Genomic DNA, 26142 nt, shown 5'->3' on the forward strand with positions numbered 1-26142 from the left:
CTTGCCTTCTGCATCCCAGCTACTATGATAATTATATAATTTATTAATAAAGCAGTATCTGATCTCCAGTAAGTAGGTCAAACTTAAGTGTAACCTTTTATTATTTTTCATTAGTACAACAGGGTAGTTAAAGTTGGAACAGTTTGGCCTCTCTCTACCAGAAGAAAGCTGGAGTATTGTATGAAATCATCAGTGGACCTTAACCCAGATGGTGGTGTCATTTCTAAGAAATAACATATGTTAGCTATTATGATACTTAAATGTAATGGTTTTATATCTCTCCAGTGGGCAAAGAAACTATACAACAGGTTTTAGTCTAGGAATTTTTTAAATGGTACTTTAACTCTCTAAAACAGAGTATTTCCACAAAGAAATTCAATTGATAGAGTTTGGTTTAATAATAAAGGAATGTAAAATTCTGCCTTTTTTCATGCAATAATAGGACAGCGTCTGGATTTACTACTCCCTGAGTCTATTTTACATAATGCTGCTCAATTGGGGACTATTACATGCTTTTTTTGATTTTTAAGAAAAATTGCCTTAAAGGTTATTTACACTCATTTTATAACAAAGAGGGCAATATGACTAATTTTATTCTTAGCATGATTAGCCATGAGTCATTTCCTAAGAAATGAGTTTAATTAACCAGGGAAAGAAAGTTGTAATAAATCACGAAAGTGGACTCTTTCTAAGTGGGGTTAAAAACATCTTATTTTAAACTGCCATCGAATAAATCACAAACCCTAAGTTATGTGTTAAGGGAAGAAATTTTTTCAATTTTGAAAATTTCTGACAAGAGGGAGAAAAGAAGAAAAGTATGGGTGGCAAGAGAAGTAGGTTACATTAGTTGGGATACTTTAAGAAAATAGCTGCAGTAAGGAGAACATTATGCTAATTCAAATTCTATCAGTTAGCTGTATAATTTTGGAAATTCCCCTAATTTCTCTGTGCTCTTTCTCTTTCCCTGCAAACTAAAGAGGCTGAACTTAACCGTTCTTATTCAGAGATTTGGGTAGCCATTAACATTGTTCACAAATATTTCCATGTCTCTCCCATTCCAGGCACATGGCAGAAGTACAATCTTCCACTACTCTGAAGTTAAATGTGGACATTTGACCTGCATCAAGCATGGAATGTGAGAAGTGTTATTTCCATGCAGACGCTTTAAGAGCAAGTGCCTGATTTGCCCCATCCCCTTCCCACAGCTGTTATGGTCATAGTAGGACTTATCTAGATGAAGCTTCAGTCAGTGTGGATTCCTGAGTGACTAGGATGATTAATTTCCCTGCTAACCTACACTTTCCATGTGGCATGAATAAGAAATACACTTTTGTAATGTAAAGCCATTGAGATTTTGGTGGGAGATTTTGTTACTGCAGCATAACCTAGCCCATCCTGTTTAATACATGAGTGTACATAAGATTAATCTAGGGAGATTTTCTGGTAAATAGAAGCTAGTGCTCATTCCAGAACTATTAAATCGGAATCTTCTGGTGTGACTTCAGATTTGTGTCTTTTTAAAATGCTTCCCTGGTGATTCTGATGTACACTCTTGCTTAGGAAGTACAGGAGTTCTGTGTGCTAGTGGGCACGTGAGTGACAAGACAGTTTTAATAGAGACTTTTAACTGCATATTATCCTAATGGATAACATAATAAAGTCTTAAAATTGCGTGTTGCATTTCAGTTTACACAAGCACTTTTTTTTCTGTTACCTTATTTAGTTGTTAAAACATTAGTAGATAATAATGTGTGGACATAACACCTATCAATGTACTGAGGATTTAAACCGTTAATGTGACTTGCTGAATACGTTCCACTTTCTTCCTAACTACCCACTGTTCATGCTCTCAAAAATTGTCTACTTAGTTGATGATGATGATGTTCATGATAACAGATGATCTTTGTCCTTCAAGGGTCTCAGAAGAGCTATGTTTTCCTCCCTGTGAATTTGCCTTTTTCTCCATGGACAACTGAAGTTTCCTAGCTAGGACCACACTGTTCAAAATATGTTGAGTGTTGTTGAAAAATATGTGGTTACTATTTCTGGATTTTTCTATACTTATCTTGGGGACCTTAGCATTTCTTTTACTCCCAAGTTGTGTGTGAGAAAGTGTCATGTTGAAAACTGAACTACTGAGCAAATATTTTTAATTTGTTTGATCTTAAATACCACCCTGAGGGCTAGTGAATCTTACCCTGGCTTGCGAGCAGAATACTAAGTTTAATCTAATATATTAAATGAAACATAATGGCTGGCTCTTTTGAGAAATTCCTTTATAGTTATTACTATTTACATGTGAGGATTATATATACTTATTCTCACATATGCTATAAGTAATGCCTAGACATAACAAAATTCTATCTTTAATATTATCATTAAGGGTACAATTGTAGAATGAAACTCTTTGCACTGACATCTTGGCTTCTTTACTTGCTAGCTGATTTGCCATTGAGTAGAACATTCAATTTCCTTACTTTTCACTTTCTTCAGTAAAAACAAAGGTCATAATAATAGGACCTACCTTATAAAATCATTGTCAAATTTAAATGAGTTAATCCAGTAAACTGTTTGGAAGAAAGGATGAAAGAAAAAAGAAAGAAAGAAAACAGAGAGAGAGGAAGAAGAAGAAGAGAGGGGGGAGGGAGGAAGAAAAAAAGGCAGGAAGGAAGAGACGGAGGAAGGAAAAAGGAAGAAAATGATCTGAAAATTAATTTAGGGGGTCAAATAGCTTTGGGAAAAATGGGTTAGATAGATTAACAAATACCTTCCCAGAGCCTTTCATATGTAGGATCAGTGTGAGTCCATAAAGCTTTTTGACCACAGCTGGGGATGGGAACACCAAGACCCAGGGAAGACTTTCTGGAGGAGGTGATGCCTGAGTTGCATCTTTAAGGAAAAAGAAGCAAGAGGCAGAGAGATTATAGACGTGGGAGTGGGACAATGTCTGGGGCTGAGAGGATATTTCTTACAAGGGGAAGGGCAAGAGTAAAGGCACAGAAGTGTGAAATGGTACAGTGTATTCAGGAAGTCCAGGTATGTAAGCTAGTGAGGGCCAGGGCCACAAGAGTGGAGAAGCTGTCAAGGACTAGATTCTAAAGAGCCTTGCTGGCCAGGTTTTGAACTTGAAATTTTTATTTTGTTGGCAATGGGGAATTGCAACCATTGGAACCCCAGGAGGAAATAGATGGCACCTGTAAAGATGTCATTGAAAAAAGAGTAATGAGGGGACTATTTGCAGGGTTAAAGAAGAACTAATGAGTCTGGGTAAAGCATCCTGAGGTTAGCAAAAGAGAGGAGACAACAGCACCCCAGGCTTTAAAGGACAGAGGGTAGAAGGTCTTCCCAGATCCTGGAGAGAGCTCCAGCTGAAGCCGTAGGTAAAGGAGAAGGCAATTCAACAGGACCTGTGGCCTTCAGGAGAGGAATGCAACCACAGACAATCTGTGGCCTGGCAAGGATGGAACAGGAGAAATAGTCAACTTCTGTCTTAGCCTCCTGCGACAGTGGAGAAGGGTAGAGAGCAGATCTGCTGGGGCAAACAGAATGTCCAGCACAGCAAGGAGGAAATAACATAGTATGATGTGAATTTTAGATGTCACCATAGCAACTATATGGAAAATAAATCAGAGGAGACGTGAAACTTTAGAAAGGAAGACCTATGCTCATATCCATGTAAGAAACGAGGAAAGCCTAAGTTGGAGACGTTTATTAGCGATAGAGTGGAAAGAAGAGATTTAAAGGAACATTGGGATGTCAAAATCGGTGAGGCTTACTGACTGGCTATGGCTGGTGAAGAAAAGAGGTGACTTAGTATTACTCCCAGGTTTCTAGCTTGGATGATAAAGAGTAAGTATTACTCCCAGGTTTCTAGCTTGGATGATAAAGAGTAAAATGATGTGAATAACTAACATAGTGAATGCAGGGAAAGAAGTGAGTTGGAGGGGGAATTGAGGAATTCCAGTTTAAACCCATGGAGTTTGAGAGACCCCAGGAATGTTCATGTCATGATTTGCCACAGATATTTTAATATAGGATTCTGACTCCAAGTGAGAACAACCAGGACTAGAGATACAGATTTGCGAGTCATCAGACTATGTGGTTGCCGAAAGCATGAAAGTGGATGACAGCCCCAGGAAGCCAAGTGATAAGGGGAGCGAGCTGAGCAGAACAGCAATATTTAATCTCTGAATTCCACCACACTGCTCTCGGGAACCTGGGCATACTCTCCACTCTTGGCTCTTCATCGCGGATCACCTAAATTTCCAGCAAGAGTCTCCTTAAAGTAATTGTGTTGGTCTGTTCCAGGAACAGAAAGAAAGTTAATTTTCTAGACCTCTGGGTCTGTCAAGAGCTCCTAGAGAGACAGAATATATCTTTATTTTAGATTTCTTGCCTTTTTAAAATGGAACTGATGGCTCTATACAGGCCCAGGTTGCCTAAATGAGGCAAATATTAGTTAAAACATGTCCTCTTTATTTGATGCTTACTAAGTCACCTAAGGCTTCAACAAACAACTCTCAAAAGTTCTGATCACACAGAGTAGCTGTATGGAACCCCACTGAAAAGAGGCCATTAGGCTCCACTTCCCCTCCCCTCCTAATAACCTGCCCCACGCTGACCTCAGTGCTTCCCAACCTCCTGCCTGGATAGTTTTCACATAGAACACTTAAAAGCAATTATGGTAAGAGCAACTATAGGCGGGGTACCCGAGGCATGCATGGGTTACTCAGAACCTTGCTTCAGATGATGGAAAACAAGCAGTCTCTCATGGACATAACTATAGATGGTAAATAGACAGATAGATAGATAGATAGATAGACAGATAGATAGATAGACAGATAGATAGATGACAGAGTTGAGTCTGATGTATATGTACATATATATCTCACAGGCATGTACACACACGTACACATGCAAGATCACATGTGTGCATGTGCGTGTCTATGCACATACACTTTAGTATGTGGTTGTACAGATGTGCATGTGTGCATATGTATATGAGTTTGGATGCTGTGTATATGTCTGCCAATGTGTTGTGTGTGCAAAGATGTGGGTGTGTACATGTATGTGGTTGAGTGTTGACGCCTATGAGAACAAGACAAGAACAAAAATGTGCCTGTCTTCCCATGATAAGGAGAAGACATTAAAGGGTTAAAGCAATCACTTTGGAAACCATTTTCCAAAAAAGCTGCACCCTAAATTAATTTTGGCTGGTAATCTATATCGGGTTAAATAACTCCTCATTATTCTGTAACACAGCTGAGGCATCTCCAAATGTTTATCTTGTTTTGTAACCGGTACCTTCTGGTATCTTCTAGTGCCAGCTCTCCCGGCTCCTGCTATATTTCATTCTCACTATTTTTGGACTGGAGCTGCTGCTTCCAGGTGATTTAATAAATTGCTTTTTTTTTTTTTTTTTTGGTGTTCCTTTTAACTTACCCATCTGCTCAACACATGCGTAACTTGCAATCTGTCGGCAGTTTGCAGAAAGACAAACTGTCAGAGCTGCATGCATTTGACAACTTTGTTCCCAATTAGATTAGTGGCAATTTTAACAGATTTCAGGGCAATGGAGAAAGGGATGGCATGTTATTAAAGCATCAATTCTGACAGACCCAAGCGCATATGACTTCAATGTAAATTATTTTAAATGCTTTAATTAAAACTAGAGAAAGATTTACCCTTTACAATGGTAAGTGATAGCAAGACAAATTTAAAAGGAAAGAGAGTAACCGAGTTTTCTAAATGGTTTATGTTGTGCAAGGCAGTCCAGCAGTCAAGATGACTGTAATCTATGGTGGTGATATGGAGGCCGAGTTAATTATTCATTGCTTCCTCCCTGTAGCAGATGTGATTCAATACACGAGGCACAGGATTCAGAGCCTGGAACACTCTCTGTGAAAATCTCAGCTCAGGATTCTTTTTGAACCATCAGGAAATTGCCAGAATCTGTTTAACACGTTAGATATATTCATAAGAAAAAATAATCTTTATTTTTTTGGCTCTTTGTTGTTTATATGTTTCAATACAGCTGCTTCTCTCCTCCTCTAAACCAGGCACCCCAACCTTTATTTCCACTCCATCTCTAGTCTAATATCCCTGAAACATATACATAGATATACACAAGTGACTAGATTAGGCAAACCCAGGGATTCTGTACCTTGGGTCACTTTGCAGGCAGGCGCACAGCTCACCGGAAAATGCCCCATCTATAATTTAAATGTATTGCAATAGTCACAATTCATGAATGCAGAGTGTCACTGACAGAATTTCTGGCATTCTGGGAGGGAGCTCTATAGAACCAAGAACACATATAGGTGGAGAGATTTCCCTGATGAATTTGACAATATGCTTGATTTATTCAGCCATAAATCTAACCATTGGTTTAATGCTTTCCATTTGTTCTTAGACAACATTGGGCATTTTATTATTGAAATCGCCACTACATTAATTAAGGTTTAATATTCCCTGAGCATAATTGCATAAAATTCTTTTCATGTACATTTCTTAGTCACTTGGGAAGGGCTTACCATTTTATATATGGGCCTTTTGAGTTGCGAGCTGTCTGCTCTTTAAGAATTATTGAAATGACTTGAGGAAGGTTGTTACCATCCTACATGTAGGTTTCCTTAATTTTTCAAGTTGTTTTTAAATAGGTTGTTGCCTTGTGTCTGTAAGGGCATCTTTTAGTACTTGGATTGGATGGCAGCTAGGATGAATCGGATCAGGGTTGCATGTCCAGGACAAGCTGAATTTCACCTTATTTCTTTGTTAATATTACTTATAAGAAGTACATGCATTCACATTTTTCAGTGGAAGAAATTAGTAATAGACTTTTTGAAGGATCTGTGCACAATAGATATGGAAGACTAGTTGACATATATATGGTGAATCAGTCAGAGATGGCACCTTGGGAATGGTGTAAGAGGCTAGAATGCTGAGTCAATCAACAAACTTCAGTTTCCCTTCCTAACAATATCCTGCTAAGCCCCTCATACAAGCCTTTCCCTGGCTTTCAGTCTCTACCACACAGAGAGATTTTTTCTTGTTTTTGTTTTCATTTTGTTTTTTTCTTTTTTTTGTAACAGAAGAACTTACTATCTGAAATCCACCAGCCTCTGATAGGAATTTATCACTTCCAGCTCCTAGGTGAATGTCTAGTATCAAAGTCTAGTATCTTTCTGAGCCTCAGATTTTTAATCTGTAAGTATAATAACAAATAACTACATTTCAGATATCTGTTGAGAATTAAATAAGATAATGCATTGCAGGTGTCTGGTATATAGTCAGTGCACCATAAATACAAATTTCCTCCATCCTTCTTCTTTCATTTTACTGATGCTTTTACATAATTTCATGTTTTTGTGTTTACTTTTCCTTGTGGATAAATAATTACAGAAAGGAATGGAAAACTTTGAAGGGAACGGGAACTCATCCTTCAACTCTTCCAGATGGGAATCACTACCCAGTAGTTTTAACCTCTCAGGGCTACAATTACACCAGTAAGTTGAGCCAACCTGAGGCAAAAAGGCAATATGAGCTTGCACATACTGCAATTGACCTGATTTGTTTCCTCCTGTAACTCTGGCGAACTAAGGAACTTGAGGTATAAAACAATACCATATTTTAAATTTCTGTATAATCATTTAATCTGCTCTGAGCCTACATCATGCCTCAGTCTCAATTTAGGGCTTTCTTCCTCACCCAAGTTGGTCCCCTGAGAGCCCAACACCATTTGGAACATTCAGGACAAGCATCCTGGTCTTCAGTTCACTAGCCATTCAATATACTAGTCATCTTGAATGTTCAGTGTCTAAGACTACATGGTCCTTTACAGTCACAGAGCTTTCTGTTACTGTCATCCCAAAGTTGGTCATAGGGAGTCTTGGCTGAAGGTGAGTACCAAGATGTCTAGTGCCCATTGCGCTTTAGAGATCTGCATATAGATAGGGTGTCACAAGAGAGGAGTGCAAATCCTGGAACCTTGTTCCCGAAACTAAATGCCCTCATCCAACAGCTTTGGATTTTGGAATTCCAAAGCTCCTCCTCACTCTACCTACTCGGGATCCCAGTCCTTAATTTAAAATAACAGTACCAATAAAGTGTCTTAATTCTGCTCTGAGGACTGGTAAGGTGCCAGCTCTCCAGGAATCAAAACCCTGCTCGACAAGGCTTAGAGGTAAGATACTGCTTAGTCTTTCTGATTCTTCTACAGAAGGGAGAAGGAAACAAAAACATAAAATTCAGTAGTTATCTAGTCCCATGTGGATGGCAGCAAAGATTTGAGAGAAACTCTTTATACGTATTGTAAATATGGACTTTTAAATGTCACTAAGTGGAATAAGATACAAACCCAATCCAGAATAAAGATAGTGAGTATTAAAATTCCACAGCAGCTGAGTAAAGTAATTTTAGATTTCTTCGGCAATATATCCTAGTGGCTAAGAATAGGGACTCTTCTCCAAGTTCAAGTTCAGCCACTTATAAATTGTGTAACATTTGGAAGTTTCCCTTTTGGAAAATGGTTGTGATAAATAGTATTGATACTTCCACGACAGACTGGTTGTGAGGATTAAATGAGTTAATACACCCAAAGTGCTTGGCACATGGTAAGCACTAGCTAGCATCAACAATCTAGCTAGCATTAATAATGACTTGAAAGACCCAAGTTATATTTCCTGCCCTGCCACTTCCAGCAGAGCCTGCTCCATGTGCATGTGACCAATGCAATCATACAGGGCTCCATATTCAAAAGGACTCTGTGCTTGGGGGTTAATGCTCTGTGGTTGCCTTCTTGAAATCCTTAATAATTTATCTTTGAATTTGCGTTTTAAGTGAAGTCTGGTGGGGCAAGGGGGCATGTGCCCTGGGTTTAGAACATCAAATTACATGTGGTCCTACCTCCAACTACCTCCCTACGATGGGTTCTTGGCCACATGTTACCAACCCTTTGGCACCCTGAACCTAGCCTGTCTTCTCCCTCCCTGCCCTCACCTCATGTCACCTCTGCCCCCACTGGGATCTGGATATGGATGAAGAGAGGCCTGGTTATGCTCTCTGTGGCATCATGGGCAGGGCATAGTGGTGGCCATCCCCCCCTTGGCTGACAGTGCCATGGCATGTTTGCCAGGTGATTCTTCAGTGGCAAGCCTTTCACCCATCCTGGATCCAGGTACCATACTGAACACATTCTAGCATGGAACTTGCAGCTCCTTGGAGGTTGCATGTCCACGATGGATTGCAGCAGTGAACATTCAGCTGGCTGACCGGAAGGGGAACCAAGCTACAGGTGGGCTGCATAGAAGGTGGACCCCCAGACAACTGTGAGGGTGTGCACTCACCCTGAGTATCCCCATGCTGGAGGGAGCATAGGATTAACTAGCAAACATTAGGGCAGACTGAGAGACCACAGAAAAAAGTAAAAGGTTTTACTGTTTGGTACCTACCTTTAATGGCACTCTTTTTCAGCTCTCTTGGTCAGGGAACCCAACACTTTCATTTTGCACTGAGCCTACTTGTGTGCTTGTGTGCTTAGAGCAAATCATCTAACCTTTCTGAGCACTGTTTTCCTTGGATGTGAATTGAAGATAAATTAGCTTTTCCTTCCCTAGTCATAGGGGTTTTTGATGAGGAGAAAATGAAATAAATGTGAAAACATTTGTAATTCATAAAATGCACACATATATGAAGTATCATTATTATTGTCTTTATAATGCAGTATATATGCATTTATTTCATTTGATAGTTTTAAACTGCCACTGAGATTAGAAAAGTGATGACACTAAAATATATTACATTTAGAATTTTTAGAATTTTGAAGACTATCATCGTATCTTTGGCAACAACAGGCTATAAAATTTGGAAAAAGAGTGATGGTTCTAATTTGTTCTTTTTTGAATATGGAAAATGGAAATTAGAGGAAAAATGTGTTTTCATAAAAGAGGAGAGTGGTCTGAGATTCCCTCTAAGAGGTATGGTGTCTCCACAGACTTCTCTGAAGTGGTTATTTTATTCCATGTTTCCATTTTCTACAGCCTTTTCATTATTGCCATAATATCACATTTCATGGAAGTTCTAGACAAAATGAACTCAAATGTATATTTTAGGAAGTAGATAGAAACAGCTTTTAAAACAGAAGCCTTTCCCCAAAAATAATGTGATTTGGGGGGCATATGGGATGGTTGTAAAAAATATGGAATTTTTCATTAAAAATGGTCACCTATTATATAAAACAATATTTTTGTTTAAATTGAAAGAATAATAGATGTCTTAAGCAAAACCAAAACCTCAAGAAAAATAATCACTCCTAATCCAACAGTCAGCTATAAGTACTGTGTAGCAATGATTTAATTCATCACTCTTTCAGAAATAGTTACTCTTACTTTTTAACCAAAATAGAATTATATTTTATATAATATTTTCAGTTATTTTTACATATACATCAATATATGATACTAAATATCTTTACAATGTAATTTTTAAAGATTGCATAGTGGTCAGTTGTATAGATGTACAATAATACACTTAACTAGTCCCTTTTTTAGACATTTTAGTTGGTTTCTTTTTATTTTATTATTAGTATTTTTGTGATTATAAAAAGCACTACAATAAACATTCTGGTATATGTACCTGTGTACACATCTCTAATAATTTCCTTTGACTACAGTCCTAGCAGCGGGATTTCTAGGTAAAGAATATGGGCAATTTTTAAAGATTTTTCTAAATTTTTGCCTGCAGAAAAATTGTACTAATGCATACTAATTTTAGCAGTATAAGCACCTAATTATTTAAATTATGATGCGTTTTGATATCATTTTTAAATAGCATTATGTCAGTTATCTCTCTTCCTTGTATGTTATTCTAAAAAAATTTGGAAGGAAAGCCACGGAATGTGAGCTTCCAGTCAGTGGACAGTTCTTTTCCCTCATCAATAATTGAATCCAAAATCTGGAGGCCAGTCCTCAACTAATTTTTTTATAGATGTACCAGGGGACCCTCTTCACAACATTAAGCATCATTTAATATGTTTAAATACTTCCATTAAAAAGCATATCTTATACAGTAGAAAAAAACGTTTTTAAGTAAAAGCATTTAACAAACTGATAAGGGTTGAATTGTGTTCCCCTAAAATCCATATGTTGGAGTCCTAACCTTCAGTATCTCAGAATGTGACCTTATTTGGAGATAGGGTCTTTATACAGATAATCAAGCTAAAATGAGGTCATTTAGAGTTGGTCCTAATCCAATAAGACTGATGTCCTTATGAAAAGGGGAAATTTGGAGACTGACACACCTAGAGGGAAGATGGTATGAAGAGACATTAGAGAGCAGACGGCCATCTTTACAAGCCAAGGAGAGAGGCCTGGACCACATCCTTTCCTCACAGCCCACAGTTTTGGGCTTCCAGCCTGCAGAACTATGAGACATAAATTTCTGTTGTTTAAGCCACCCAGCACATGTTAATTTGTTACAGAAACCCTAGTAAACTAATACATGAATCAAGCTTAACTTTATTGAAGAGAAGTGAGAAATGTATCAGGTCTTAAACCTATTGTCATTTGCATCATACTTTGAAAATAAATAATATTATTCTCCCTCTATGAACATTTTCAGTGCATGGTTTTCCTTGATTCTAAGACTCTCTCTTCTTTACATTTTCATCGTCTCTGAAATTTGATGTATTTTTGCAGCTGATGGCAATTCATTATTCATTTGGATGTGGTTTTTTTTTCTTCTTTTTTAGTGATCCATAAATTAGGGGTTCAACTTACAATTAACAGCATCTTAAGTTCAATCATATATAATATTTGTGTATGTACATGAATGTTAATTTTTAAAAATTACCAGCATTGCTAGTACATTTTCTATGTGCCAGGCACCAAACTAGACACTAGATATAGAGTGAAGAAAACATACATGCACACAGGGAGGGATGAGGGGAGTAGGCAAGAGAGAGAAATTAGTAAAAGAGTGAAACAAAAACATATGAATAACTTAAATACAATTTCAGTACCTATATGGTACACAATGAGGTATAGTTAAGGGAGTAATTGATTATTAGAGATAGATTAAAGGAAATCTTGTTGATGAAGTAGATTGAGAACATGTATTTTAAAGGGTTAACTGGGATTTTCCAAGTATACACGGTGTAGTTAGGAGACTGAAGGGTTGACGGTAAGAGAATTTAGGCTGTATGTTCCAAAATGAAGCAAATGCTTGAGCAAGGACAAGAAGCCACATGGGTTATTTAGGAGGATCTTAAGTGGTGTGGACTGTGATGAAGAGGAGGGAAGCAAAGGTAGGTAGAAACCAGCCAATGGAGAACTTGCATATCATGAGAAAATTAGAGAAGAGTCTATGGAATTTATAAGGCAGAGCATTAGTTAGGAGGCTTTCATATTGTATATAATGCAATACCCACTAAAAAGTGTCTTACACGATATGGATTTATTAGCTCATCTAACAAGAAGTAAAGGGGCAGGCAGTCTGGGGTTTATTAATTCAGCAGGTCAATAGGGTCAAGGTTCTAGGTCAGTTTCTCTGTGATTCTCTTGGATTTCACTAAAGAACACCACGAGTCTGCTCAGATCTAAACATCACATGTTCACATACTATGAAAAGACAAGATGAGGGGCTTTCCTTTAGTGCAGCTCTGTTTACTGTAGAGAAGATTTGTCAAAAGTCTCCTAGCCAATCTGCATTTGTATACTGTTGACAGAATTGGATCACATGCCCTCTGTAAACAATTATCTCAGAAGTACTGTTATTAGCATATTGGTTCTGGGAATGTCCACATTTCTTGAGTAAACTTCTGCCCAGTACAGGAACAAAACTGGGGTTTGGATACCAAAAGGAGAATTGGTGAAGCGGTGTCTTTTGGAATTCAGGAAAATGCTAATAAAATAAGATTTGATTCCTCATCATTGGACTTATGTTTAATTTAGAATTTAAAACTCATCCATTCAGCCAGTCAGTCATTCTCTCAATAGGTACTATTCAAGCACTCAACAAATGCCAGGCATTGTGGTAGGAGGAGTGGAAGACAGAGATGAATCAGAAAAAGATAAAAGCACTTAAGAGCCAGAGACTAATGTTTACAATGGAACAGAGAAGGTAAGGAGTGTATGAAGCTACAGGGCGATGATAAGTATGGCAAATGTCATAAAGAAGATACAGTATATGCTGTAGTTGTTTCAGGAGAACTGATTATGTGCCATTCTTCACAGCTCTGCATTTACTGCCATCCTGTTGGTAGTTTGAAATTGTCCATGGTAGAACAATTTACACCAAGGAAATTGGCAAGCACTACAAATCAGGGCTTTTTAATTTTTTTTTGGTTTGTTTGTTTTCCCTCAGAGAGCCAGTTGGTAGAGCCATATCTACCAGCATATGACCAGAGATAGGCAGTTATAAGACCAGGTTTTTCAGGAGGGAAAGATCAATGATCCTAAACTCTCATCTCATTATACTAACCCAATCATCAAACAAACAAATGAATAAAGTCAAATCTGAATTCAGTTGCTGACATTAGACATTCATAAAATGTTTTTTAAGCTTTTCTATTCTGCTCTGTAATCTCTGTACCTGTGTGCATACTGGGTTGTGCTAAAGAGGAAAATGGGAAGAAGTGGAGATCTCCAGTAAAATCTTTACAAGAAAGTATATTCTATCCAGGTTTCCTACCCAATTTGGCAAAACAGGTGTCCAGGGTTTCAGAAAGCATATTTCTAAAGAGATTTCTTCCAGCCCTTCAGCTGCCTCTATATTTACACTGTCTTCTACATACAATCTCCAAATGTGAATCTCTTCCATATGGCACCATCTCTCCTAACGCTTTTCACAAATAGCTCTGAGTACTATCTGCGCTCCGAGAAGCCATGGCCTCCTAGGGCCTGTGGGGCCTTAAAGGTCATCTCATCTACCTTAGTCTTTAGATAGGCCCACTCCTAAGGCAGTTTCCTGGAGAAAGCAGAGGTCATTTTGTTTTTGAAGACATGGTGAAGTCCATGCCTTGTCTTTATTAACCTGCACTTATAACTAACAAGATATGAAATTCTTCCCTAGATCAATTTAAATTTCACATTTTAGAATTCAGTCTCTTATTTGCTGTCCTGTGAGGATTAGAAAACAGATGGTGACCATTCTTAGTGTAAGAGGCATTTAGACAGATGGACCTCCTTTTTCTGAAACGTTTTGGGCAAATTAAATTTTATGAAATGAATTGATTTCTATTTGGGATATCCCCTGTGTAAAAGAGAATCTGTTTGGGAGGTGAAGAGTCCTCTTGTGGAGTGGTTGATTATCCCTTCATTTGGGTTTTGTAAACATCAATGTTCAGATACTGGGTTTTCTTGAAACAAGGTCTGTCTCTATGCCTAAAGATCCACCGTAAATCATCTTTATAGGCTGAATAATCTCTGTTCCTTTAAGCCTGCCTCATAGATGTCATTTTCTTACTATTTTATCATCTGTCTTTCTAGATACAAACCTATATATATATATATATATATATATATATATATATATAAATTAATTAACAATTTTGACTGACTTGATATATTGTCAATGAAAGAAAAGCAATACAGGAAATGATTTTCTAAAGAACTTGACTATTTCCTCAGACTGACCTGGTTGGTCAAATCAATTACAGCAGTCCAATCAGTCTATAAAAGAAATAATATTGCCTAACAGTTCACAGTCTTTTGTACTTTTCATATATACCCTCTCACTAGTTTCTCACAGTGAACCTATGAATAAACAAGAAAAATATCATAAATTGCAGTTTCTGGATGAGGAAGTTAATATAAGCACAGATAGACAGACTCAGAGAGCAAGCTTAAGGCAAAGGCAACATTCGGAAGGTAACTAATGTGTTTGATGTATCAACTATGTATCAGATATTTTTCTCAGGAGCTCATTTATTTTCATGACAAACTTATGAATTATTATCATCTCCATTTTACAGAGGAAGAAACTGAGGCTCAGAGATGTAAAACAATATTCCCATGTTTACAAGTCTAAGATATAAGAGAACCAGCATTCAAACCCAGGTCTGTCTGACTCCAAGTTGTGGTACCAGCAGGCTCAGTTGATCAAGGGGTCAACAGTTCTGGTTCCAGCTTCCTGATCTCCAAATTTCAGCTAAGGTGATGTGATTTTGGAGTCAACAGTTGGCTATGGCCCCTCCAAGATGACTGAATGAAGGATAAGGTAGTAAGATCCTGGAAACAGCATTTGATCCCATGGATTCCTGATGCTCCGGCTTCTTGATAATAGCAGAGGTAACATGAAAGGCTAATTGTATGGTAGTTTGGGGGAGTTATTCTTATATACCTACCTATTCAACAGTGTTACAAGCCCCTACATTTGAGTATTGAATCACTTTCTATTTAAAATACTTAAGAGTAGTTTCTGTTACCTGCAATTGAACCCTAAAAATTAACAAATCTAATACTCTTTTCATATGTACACCTAGACAAAGCTTATAAAAATCTTTAATCTTTCCACATTAGTGAAATTAGAATATTGTTCTATGCTTTGAATCTCATTCAATTTAAATATGAAAGGAAGACCTTTTCCTGATTTCTGTAGTTTTGTGCCTAGGTGTTTGAGCTTCAATCATAAATACAATGTGAATGGTTAGAGAATTGTCCAAAGGGGCAGTACCAGGAGAAAGGGTCCCTGAGACCATACTGAAGACCTAGAACTATTGGATATGGCTCTATGTAGGTAGCATCCCTGCTGGGGGAAAAGGAATTATTGTAGAGAAGAAAGAAAGCAATAGCCCAAAAGATAACAGCTTGGAACTGGTATTGAGAATGAAGTAAGTATGAAAATGAGAAAACAAGGAACAACATTGATAGGATGAGATAGCCAAGTGCCAATGAGATGAAGGGTGAGGAATGAATTAGGGCAATTGCTTAGAAATATTTTTTAAATGTGTATTGAGCACCCACTAAGCAACGTTCTAGGTGTCAGGGATAAAGCAGTAAAAAAAATGTAAATTCAGTCGTTGTTCTCATGGATTAACAGTCTACCGATATACATCTTATTCATACTGCCTTCATTTGTCACTAAGTTCTCAAGATTATTTTAGCCACATGCTAATCACCCACTCCATGTCCTGAAATTGCCATCTTGAACCACACTTCATTTATCTTCATTTACATGTTCAATACAATGAGATAAAGATGAACTCTGGTTTTCTCTCTCATCACGTGGTCTAAGTTATACTCCTATGCAGATGAGGAAGTTATCTCTAAACTAATAAGCAGATTCAAAATCCAGTTAAAATGATGAACTGAACAGACAGTGGTGGGCTAACCAGCTTCAACTACCTTCCAACTCCCCAATATAAAAAGTAGAAACAATTTTATTAGAACTCTTTACCTGCATATTTGAACTAAATGTCTTTATAAATACTAGAGTCATTTTTTCCTTTTCTTAAATTTTTTTAAGTAACCATATATTTTTTAATACTCCAAGCGTCACCCCCAACATATTTATATCAATTCTATTGGTTTGAAAGTTTCTCCTGATAAAATTGTTTTTTGAAATGTAAGCATGGAAAAAGCAAAATATTTAAGTTATGCTATTATTTTATACACTATTATTTTATATTTGATTCTAGAATTCAAGTTCTCAGTCAACAATACTCAAGGTTATAGGACTTGGAAATAAGTATTCAGTTTATATTGGATCATGACGATGCTGAAAGGAATAGGCTTTAGAATTAGACTAATTTAAGTTTAAATCTGAAGGACAGACATGAGGCAAATGTAAAGAGCTTAATAATAAAGGGTGTCCAATTGGCGGGGGCGGGGGTGGGGGGGTCATTAACAAGTAATCACAAAAGAAGACATACAAAGGGCTAAAATATGTATAAAAATAGGTTCAACCTCTTTAGAGGTTTTTTAAACCACAAATGAAAGTTAGACAGGTTATCTTTTACCCTCTCATATTGGCAAAGGTTTAAAAGATGGCTTCTATTTTTCTTTTTTTTGACAAGGCATAGCATACACTAGCAGATAACAACTAGCTATTCACTGTAGGTGATTCTTTCCTCTGATGTAAACAGCTGGGTTATGTTTCTTGTTTGCACATAGGTGCCACTTGACTTAGTGTTGACTAATGACATATGGCAGAATGATATACGCCACTTCTAGGTCAGGCTCATAACATCCCCTGTCCTTCTCACTCCCACTCTCAACATGTGTACATATACTCTCTTCTTTCCCTAACTGCTGGGTGGATTTAGAAGGTCAGGGAGACTTTGGTAGTCATATATGGAAGTTGGCAGACTCCATCAACCTGGGTCTCAGTGACTACATGGCCTCCCACTACAAAATCCCCCATTAAATGAAGTTTATATGAATAAGAAATAAATTTCCCTTTTGTTAAGCCACTAAGACACGGATTTATCAGTTTAAACATCTAACATTGCCTTAACAACTGCATACATTATAGATGGGAGTACAAATTCATAATAAATGGAAAGGGCAGTCTGGCAATGTGCACACAACCTGACCCAAGAATTTCACATATAGATATTGATCATAAGGAAATAATTATATAAATGTAAAAGATATATGTATAAGGATACTCATTTAGGCATTGTTTATAATAGCAAAGAGAAAAAGAAGTTAATTCAATTCCATAGAAAATTAGCTAAAATGCCACTGCATTTACATCACGGATATTTCATTTATTTAGCAAATGTTCAGTGTATGCCATGTGACGCCCACTGTGATGGATACTAAGCAACAGTGAAAAAAGATAAAGTACCTGTCATTGTAAAACTTATAGTTTAGAAAATTAGACAGACATTTACAATGTAATTTTAAAATTTGAATTATAGTTAGTTGTCATAAAAGGAAAAGTGTGGGATGCTATGACAGCTCATAATAGTAAATATATAACCTATACAGTTGGTCAGGGAAAGCTTCCTATATTAACAAATATGCCATAAAACAGAGCAATGATGAATAAAAATGATCTGATTTTCCCAATAATATTTCCTACCCTCCACCAACCAAAATGCTTTTTACTTCCTTGAATAAATAAAATTCTAGTAGAAGAATAGAGACTAGAGATGAAATAATGAAATGTTTCCTTTTAATATTTCATGCATTAATTTAATTATATTATGCAAAATAATAAACTACATTAGAAATACTGCTTTGTTCCACTTGATATTCATGGGATACCAAGTCAGCTTGCCTGGGATTGAATCTGGGCTCCATCACTTCATAGTAGTGACCATGGACAAGTTTCAGAAACTAAATGGTAAAACAGCAATAATAATAATTACTACTTCGAGGGCTGGGTGGGGATTTAACTTTAAAAAAACAAGTATTTAGGAAAATTACCCAGCATATAGTAAGTGCTAAATAAATGTTACCTATTACTATTCGTTTCTGTATATGCATTTTACACACTAATAGCTTGACTATCAATAGTGATTAATATCTTGGTTATCAATATGAAATCATCTAACAAGCATCTTCATTTTTGTCTAAGTTATGTGAGATTCTCCTACAACCATAAAATGCTGTTACTGCAATTTTTACTCCAAGGAATAAATACCTATCTGCATAACATGCAGCTAGTTTTAGTTCATTTATCCTGCAAGGTTATATTCATTATCTGTGCAGTGAAGCAACTTAACTACAGTGTTCTTTCTTCTCTCCCCTTCTCCCTTCCCCACTTCCTTTTCATTTGATGCACTGTTTATTTTTTATCAAAGTAAGAACTGTATCTAAAGATCTTGTATCTAAAGATAGATATTACTAACATATTTTTAAAAAATTGAAATCCCATGCTTCATTCATCTCTGCTCTTCCACACCCCCTCTCATGCCACATGTTTCCTCATCTACTCCCTAGGTTAACTCCCCACTTAACTTTTAATTCATTTAGCAATCTCATTTCCCACTCAGGCACTTAGATTACTTCTAATAATATGACTATATGGCTTTTTCGTTGTTTTTTCAACTTTAGACATTATTTATTGACTTCCTGCTACTGAAGATTATATATTAACTCTTTTACAACCTGCCCCACCAATCCTATTTTTCCTCTATTTTCACTCTCCTAAGATGCATAGCTGTCAACAATTTTGTTTAAGTGAATAATCAGTGTTTACATGATCATAACAATCATTGCTCATATCTGAGCTACTCAGGATATTAAAATTACATATCCTGTATTGTACAAATTAATTCTTTGGAGTTAACAACTTGGATTTTTATTTCCCTGATATTTCTAATAATAAGTCCTTAAATCAGACCTAAACCTCATCAAAAGCATGACATTTATTTCAATATAAGTATATCAGGTAATTAATCTTCTAGTTATCAATCAAATGCTCCAGTACGAATTGGTTCAATCTGCCATTAGTAATCACTGTGAGACACATGCAACAGAGTACAAGTTGTACTTTTTGTGTTCTACCTAAGGAATTTTTGCCTGCTCAAAAGTCACAAAGATTTTCTCTTATATCTTCTTTTGGAAGGTTTAAAGTTTTAACTCTTACATTTAGGTCTATGATTTATTTTGAGTTAATCCATGAATATAGTGTGAGGTAAGGATCAGATGGTCTCACTACAGAAATCTATAAAAATTTTAAAGAAGAATCAACTCCAATTCTACATAACTTCTTTCATAAAATATAAGAGAAGACACTCCTCAATTCATTTTATTAAGTTCATATTTCCCCGATACCGAAACCAGGCAAAGACAACACAAAAAAAGAAAACTACAAAACAATATCTCACATGAATATAGTCACAAAAATGCTTAACAAAATACTGGCAAATAGAAATCAGCAACCTAAAACAGAATTACATACCATAACCAAGTGAGGTTTATTCCAAGGATGCAAAGCTTGTTCAATATTCAAAAATCAGTCATACTAAATTATCCTAATTTCTTCTGATAATTATTTGCTTGTCTTCTAGTAACTAGATTGTTAACTTAGAAGAATTCTATATTAATTTTGAAAGGGCATATATCTAGGATTTGCAACATAATTGTTCACTTAGCCAAAAGCCGACTTTTGTTTGTCCAGAAATTTGGACAATCCAACAGGTCAATATGAAAACTAAAAACAGGGACTTCCCTGGTGGCACAGTGGTTAAGAATCGGCCTGCCAATGCAGGACATGGGTTTGAGCCCTGGTCCAGAAAGACCCCACATGCCACGGAGCAACTAAGCCCATGTGCCACAACTACTGAGCCCACGTGCCACAACTACTGAAGCCCTTGCACCTAGAGCCTGTGCTCCCCAACAAGAGAAGCCACTGCAATGAGAGAAGCCCGCGTACCACAGCAAAGAGTAGCCCCTGCTTGCCGCAACTAGAGAAAGCCCACATGCAGCAATGAAGACCCAACGCAGCCAAAAAATAAATAAGTTTTTAAAAAATGTTTTTTAAACATTTTATTTTAAAAAAACTAAACGAAAACTAAAGACAAACAAAAGAAAAATTGTGTATAGATGATGTCATATGTCAAAAAGATATGTTCTGTTATGCAAGATCATATTTAAGAAAAAACACAGAGAAACTGAATTACACTGAGCAGAGGACAGCTAGGAGCATAATATGAGAACTCTGTCTCATGAAGTACATCCAAGGAAACCAGGATATTTAGCTGGGAAAAGAGAGGATCAAGGAAGGCCTGAGAAATGTCTTCAGACAGCGGAAAAGCACATGCATTGTAGTGGGTAGGGGTGTTTTGTGGTCCAGAGCCAAACTAAAACAAATGAATGGAAGTGAAAAAGAAAGAGATTTTATATAAAATACAGAAAAATCTTTTTAACAATTAGAACTGACAAAAACTTCCTATGAGTTAGTGAATTTTGTATCTGTAAAATTACACACCAAAAAAATCTGACAAAGCACAGAGATGGATATTATAGTGGGGTTCTGTGTGTGAGTGGGAGACTGAGCTAGCTGACACCCTAATATTCCTTCCAACACAAAGATTCTATGATCTTCTGGGAGTAAGATGAGTTATTTTGAACTTCACTGACAAGTCTTACGCCCTATGTCTAGCCTAAATTGTCCTGTTGCTTAATTTAAATGGCTTCAATTAGTTAATGTAGAGATGAGGTTTGAGTGATAAATGTTCACATTAACATGATTCGAGATATGATCTTGACAGTCCGACTAGACTGGTCTGCTGAAAATCACTTCGGCAGCCTACAAATAGCTCTCATTACTTTTCCCCATTTTTAAATTATGTTTATTTTAATTTTTCAGAATTCTCAGCTCTGTAATTACCTAAGGTTTATAAGGTAGTGAACAGCTAATTACTCTTTTTATTTTCAGGCAAATAATTCTGATTCTGTAATATAGCCATTGTTTGCCTACTGTGCCAGGCCTGGGGTTCTCACTTAAATTACAGCTCCACCTTTTTTTTTAAAAAAAACATCTTTATTGGAGTAAAATTGCTTTACAATGGTGTGTTTGTGTCTGCTTTATAACAAAGTGAATCAGCTATACATATACATATATCCCCATATCTCCTCCCTCTTGGGTCTCCCTCCCACCCTCCCTATCCAACCTCTCTAGGTGGTCACAAAGCACTGAGCTGATCTCACTGTGCTATGTGGCTGCTTCCCACTAGCTATCTATTTCACATCTGGTAGTATATATAAGTCCATGTCACTCTCTCACTTCATCTCAGCTTACCCTTCCCCTCCCCATGTCCTCAAGTCCATTCTCTATGTCTGTGTCTTTATTCCTGTCCTGCCCCTAGTTTCTTCAGAACGATTTTTCTTTTTTTTAGATTCCATATATATGTGTTAGCATACGGTATTTATTTTTCTCTTTCTGACTTACTTCACTCTGTATGACAGATTCTAGGTCCATCTACCTCACTACAAATAACTCAATTTCGCTTCTTTTTACGGCTGAGTAATATTCCATTGTATATATGTGCCACATCTTCTTTATCCATTCATCTGTCGATGGACACTTAGGTTGTTTCCATGTCCTGGCTATTGTAAATAGAGCTGCAATGAACATTGTGGTACATGACTCTTTTTGAATTATGATCTCTCAGGGTATATACCCAGTAATGGGATTGCTGGGTCATATGGTAGTTCTATTGTTAGTTTTTTATGGAACCTCCATACTGTTCTCCATAGTGGCTGTATCAATTTACACTCCCATTAACAGTGCAAGAGGGTTCCCTTTTCTCCACACCATCTCCAGCACTTATTGTTTCTAGATTTTTTGATGATGGCCATTCTGACTGGTGTGAGGTGATACCTCACTGTAGTTCTGATTTGCATTTCTCTAATGATTAGTGATGTTGAGCATTCTTTCATGTGTTTGTTGGCAATCTGTATATCTTCTTTGGAGAAATGTCTATTTAGGTCTTCTGCCCATTTTTGGATTGGGTTGTTTGTTTTTTGGATATTGAGCTGCATGAGCTGCTTGTAAATTTTGGAGAATAATTCTTTGTCAGTTGCTTCATTTGCAAATATTTTCTCCCATTCTGAGGGTTGTCTTTTCATCTTGTTTATGGTTTCCTTTGCTGTGCAAAAGCTTTCAAGTTTCATTAGGTCAACTCAAAATTGATTAAAGACCTAAATGTAAGGCCAGACACTATAAAACTCTTAGAGGAAAACATAGGCAGAACACTCTATGACATAAATCACAGCAAAGTCCTTTTTGACCCAACTCTTAGAGAAATGGGAATAAATACAGCTCCACCTTTAATGGTACTGATGGTTGTAGTATTCCTTCAGCTGCCTTGTCCAACCTGTCAGGTTTAATGTGTCAGTGAAATCAGCATCACAACCACCAGAGAGAGGGACTTGGGTATTGGTTCAAGAGTCAGTCTTGTAGAAAGATTAGTTTTGACCAGCTCTCAGTTACAAGTCCCAGAACGAACACAGTCAAGTCTTAACCCCATACTTTCTGATGTGTAACCTCGATTTAAATACAACTCAAGATAAAGCAGGTATATAATCTAAATTAAATAAATTGGATTTAATTCACTTAGGAGAAAAGCCGATTAACTGTTATTTCCATTTTATAGATAGGAACATTAAAATTTAAACGGTTACATAACCTCTCAACACGTTGTTAGCAAGAAGCAAAGCTGTAACCCAAAGCACATTTCACCCTGGACATCATGGAGTTCCAGAATTTTGGCAAAGCCGGAGTAAAAGAGAAACAAAACTTTTCAACTCATCATGATTTGCCTTTGGCAATACAGTCATGTAACATCTGTATGTATAGATGTGTGTGTACATGTTTTTCCACTGGGAGCAATAATATCATTGCTGTGATGTATGTTTTATTATAAGAGGATTCCATTTCTGATTCTATTAATAATTTTATCCTCAGCACCTGTGTTTATGCTGCTGCTGTTGTTTGGCACCTCAAGAGCAGTGTAAAATCCAAGCTCTGATTCAGAATATTTCCTTCATGGCCGATATAGCTGAAGATGTGAACCACGTCCAGCTGATATGAACTATCCACAAATACAAATGCCTTCACTGTTTTTCTCTTCCTTGAAATATTTTTACAGATCAGGCAGAGAAATAGTCAATGGAAATCAGTATCTGAGTTCCACATTTCTTAAACTTCTTTCCAGAGTTCACTAATCAGTTGTAATAAGATGACAGCTAAAGAAAGATCCCTTAAGAACAGCAGAGCAGAGGCAGTGTTGTGGGTAATTAGGCAGTGACCTGGAATAGGGTGTAGCCCTTACTAGGCAAGTGATCAGAATGTATGAGGGAAGCAAGGGCTGGGCCATCACTCTGGAGTCTAGAGGGATTGAGTGGTATGGTACTGGTGACTGTGGCTCCTTCCTTAGCTTCTTTAGGTTGAAAGATACAAGGTCTGTGTGACCTAACCTCAGTTTATTTCTCGTCTGTCATGCAAATGTCTACCTTGTAGCCTGCTTTCCTGCTACACTAATCTTTTACTATTCCTAGAACACAATTTGTGTGTGTCTGTGTCTGTGTGTTTGGTAAGGACATTAACATGACTACCCTCTTAATAAATTTTTTCAGTATACAAAACAGTATTTTTAACTATTGGTACAATGTTGTACAGCAGATCTATAGAATTTATCCATGTTGCATAAATGAAATTACATCCCTTGAACAGTAACTTTCCACTTTTTCCTCCCCGCAACCCCTGCCAACCACTGTTCCACTCTCTGCTTCTTTGGGTTTGACTATTTTAAATATCTCATCTAAGTAGACTCATGCAGTATTTGTCCTTCTGTCACTGGCTTATTCCACTGAGCATAATGTACCCAAGGTGCAACCATGTTATTACACAAGTCAGGGTTTCCTTATTTTTTAAGACTGAATAATATTCTGTTGTGTGTATATGTCCCATTTTCTTTATCCACCCATCAGTCCCTCAGTGGACATTTAGGTTGTATTCACATCTTGGCTGTTGTGAATAATTCTGCAATAAACATGGGAGTGTAAATATTTTTTCAAGATCCTTATTTCAATTATTTTGAATTAATACCCAGAAGTAGAATTGCTAGGTAATATGGTAGCTCTATCTTACTTATATGGAAACCTCAGAACTGTTTTCCATAATGGCTGGACTGTTTTTCATTCACATCAATAGTGTACAAAGGTTCCAATTTCTCCACATCCTTGCCAAAACTTTTCTCTTTTTTTGGTTTGTATTTTAATAGTAGCCATCCTAATAGATGTGAGGTGATATTTCATTGTGGTTTTGATTTGAATTTCCCTTATGATTTGTGATGTTGAGCATCTTTTCATATACCTGTTGGTGATTTGTCTTCTTTGGGAAAATGTCTGTTCAAGTCCTTTGCCTATTTTTTAATCAGATTACTTTCTTGTTATGGAGTTGTAGGCATTCGGTATATATTTTAAGTATTAACTCCTTATCAGATATATGGTCTGCAAATATGGTGTAAGAGAAGGGTCCAGTTTCATTCTATTCATGTTTCTTCCTTCCTTCCTTTCTTTAATTCACTCATTCATTCATTCCTACATTCTAGGCTTTGTGTTGCTGTCTGTGCGTTAGGAGAAAACAGCCGCCTCACTCAGTCTTCATGGACTGGGCTCATCCAGGAGAAGACCTTCATCAGTTTGACCCGAAATTCTGGGGGCCACTCAAACCTTCTCTGTGTTATGTGTCTTCTCTGCACTTTTGTGTGTAAATTACCAATTAGAGAAATTTCCCGGTCTCCTTTTTTTTCAGGCGTTCATAATTTCTTGCTCCCTCTGGTGTCTGTCTGCTGTACCATGAGTCTTCTGGAGCAGCAGCATGCCTCCAGCTCCTTTTTTTGTTCTCAGTGGCTTCTAGACATCTGGAGTATGCTGAGTTTTCCCATGCTCTGAAACTGGAGAGACTGAAGCTAGTTCCTTGGTAAGCCACTGAAAAGTCTGAACATTGTTTGTATGTTTGAATCTTCTATTGCCCTTCCCAGGAAAAGCCAGGGGCTGGGAGTTTTACTAAACACGTTCCTCTCTTGCCAGAAAGGAACTCTGTCAGGTGATCAGGTATTAGTCCAAAACTTTACCTTTGTTCTCAGTGGTTCTCAGTCATCTAGTGTACACCAGGCACAGTCAGTGTTCTGAGACTGGGTAGACAGAAGTCAGATTTTCTGGCAGGTGCTTGACATGTCAGAACACTGGATGCACAGTCAACTCTTCCTCTTCCCAAGGAGAATCTGTGATCTGGGATTTTTGACCCTCTTGCTCTGTGCTGTGACAGTGGGAGGGGCTATCGTGAGTGCTTGCATGCTACTCCAAACTGCTGTGTAGTTCTCAGCAGCTTCCAGACATCTAGAACACACCAGGTCCTGTCAGCACTCTGAGACAGGGCCAATCCCCTGGGCCGCCACTGGAAAATTTGGAACATTAGACACATGGCCCAACTCTTTCCCCCCTAGGGAGAAGATGGGATCTGGGGTTTTTCACCCTCTTGCTCTGTGCTGAGCCAGGGGAGAGGCTATGGCACGTGCATACATGCTAGTCAGGCCACCATTTTTGTTCTCAGAGGTTCTGAATCTGGGAGCTTTCCTGTTAGTGATCAGACTCAGACAAGGGAGAAACCAGCCCCTCGAGCAGCCTCCACAAACATCAGAACATTGGACATCTGGTCCAGTCCCTTTCCTCCCTTCCCAGG

The sequence above is a fragment of the Monodon monoceros genome, unplaced genomic scaffold (genome assembly GCF_005190385.1).
Source record: "Monodon monoceros isolate NGI ecotype Baffin Bay Population unplaced genomic scaffold, NGI_Narwhal_1 Super_Scaffold_18, whole genome shotgun sequence".
Classification (NCBI taxonomy): Eukaryota; Metazoa; Chordata; class Mammalia; order Artiodactyla; family Monodontidae; genus Monodon; species Monodon monoceros.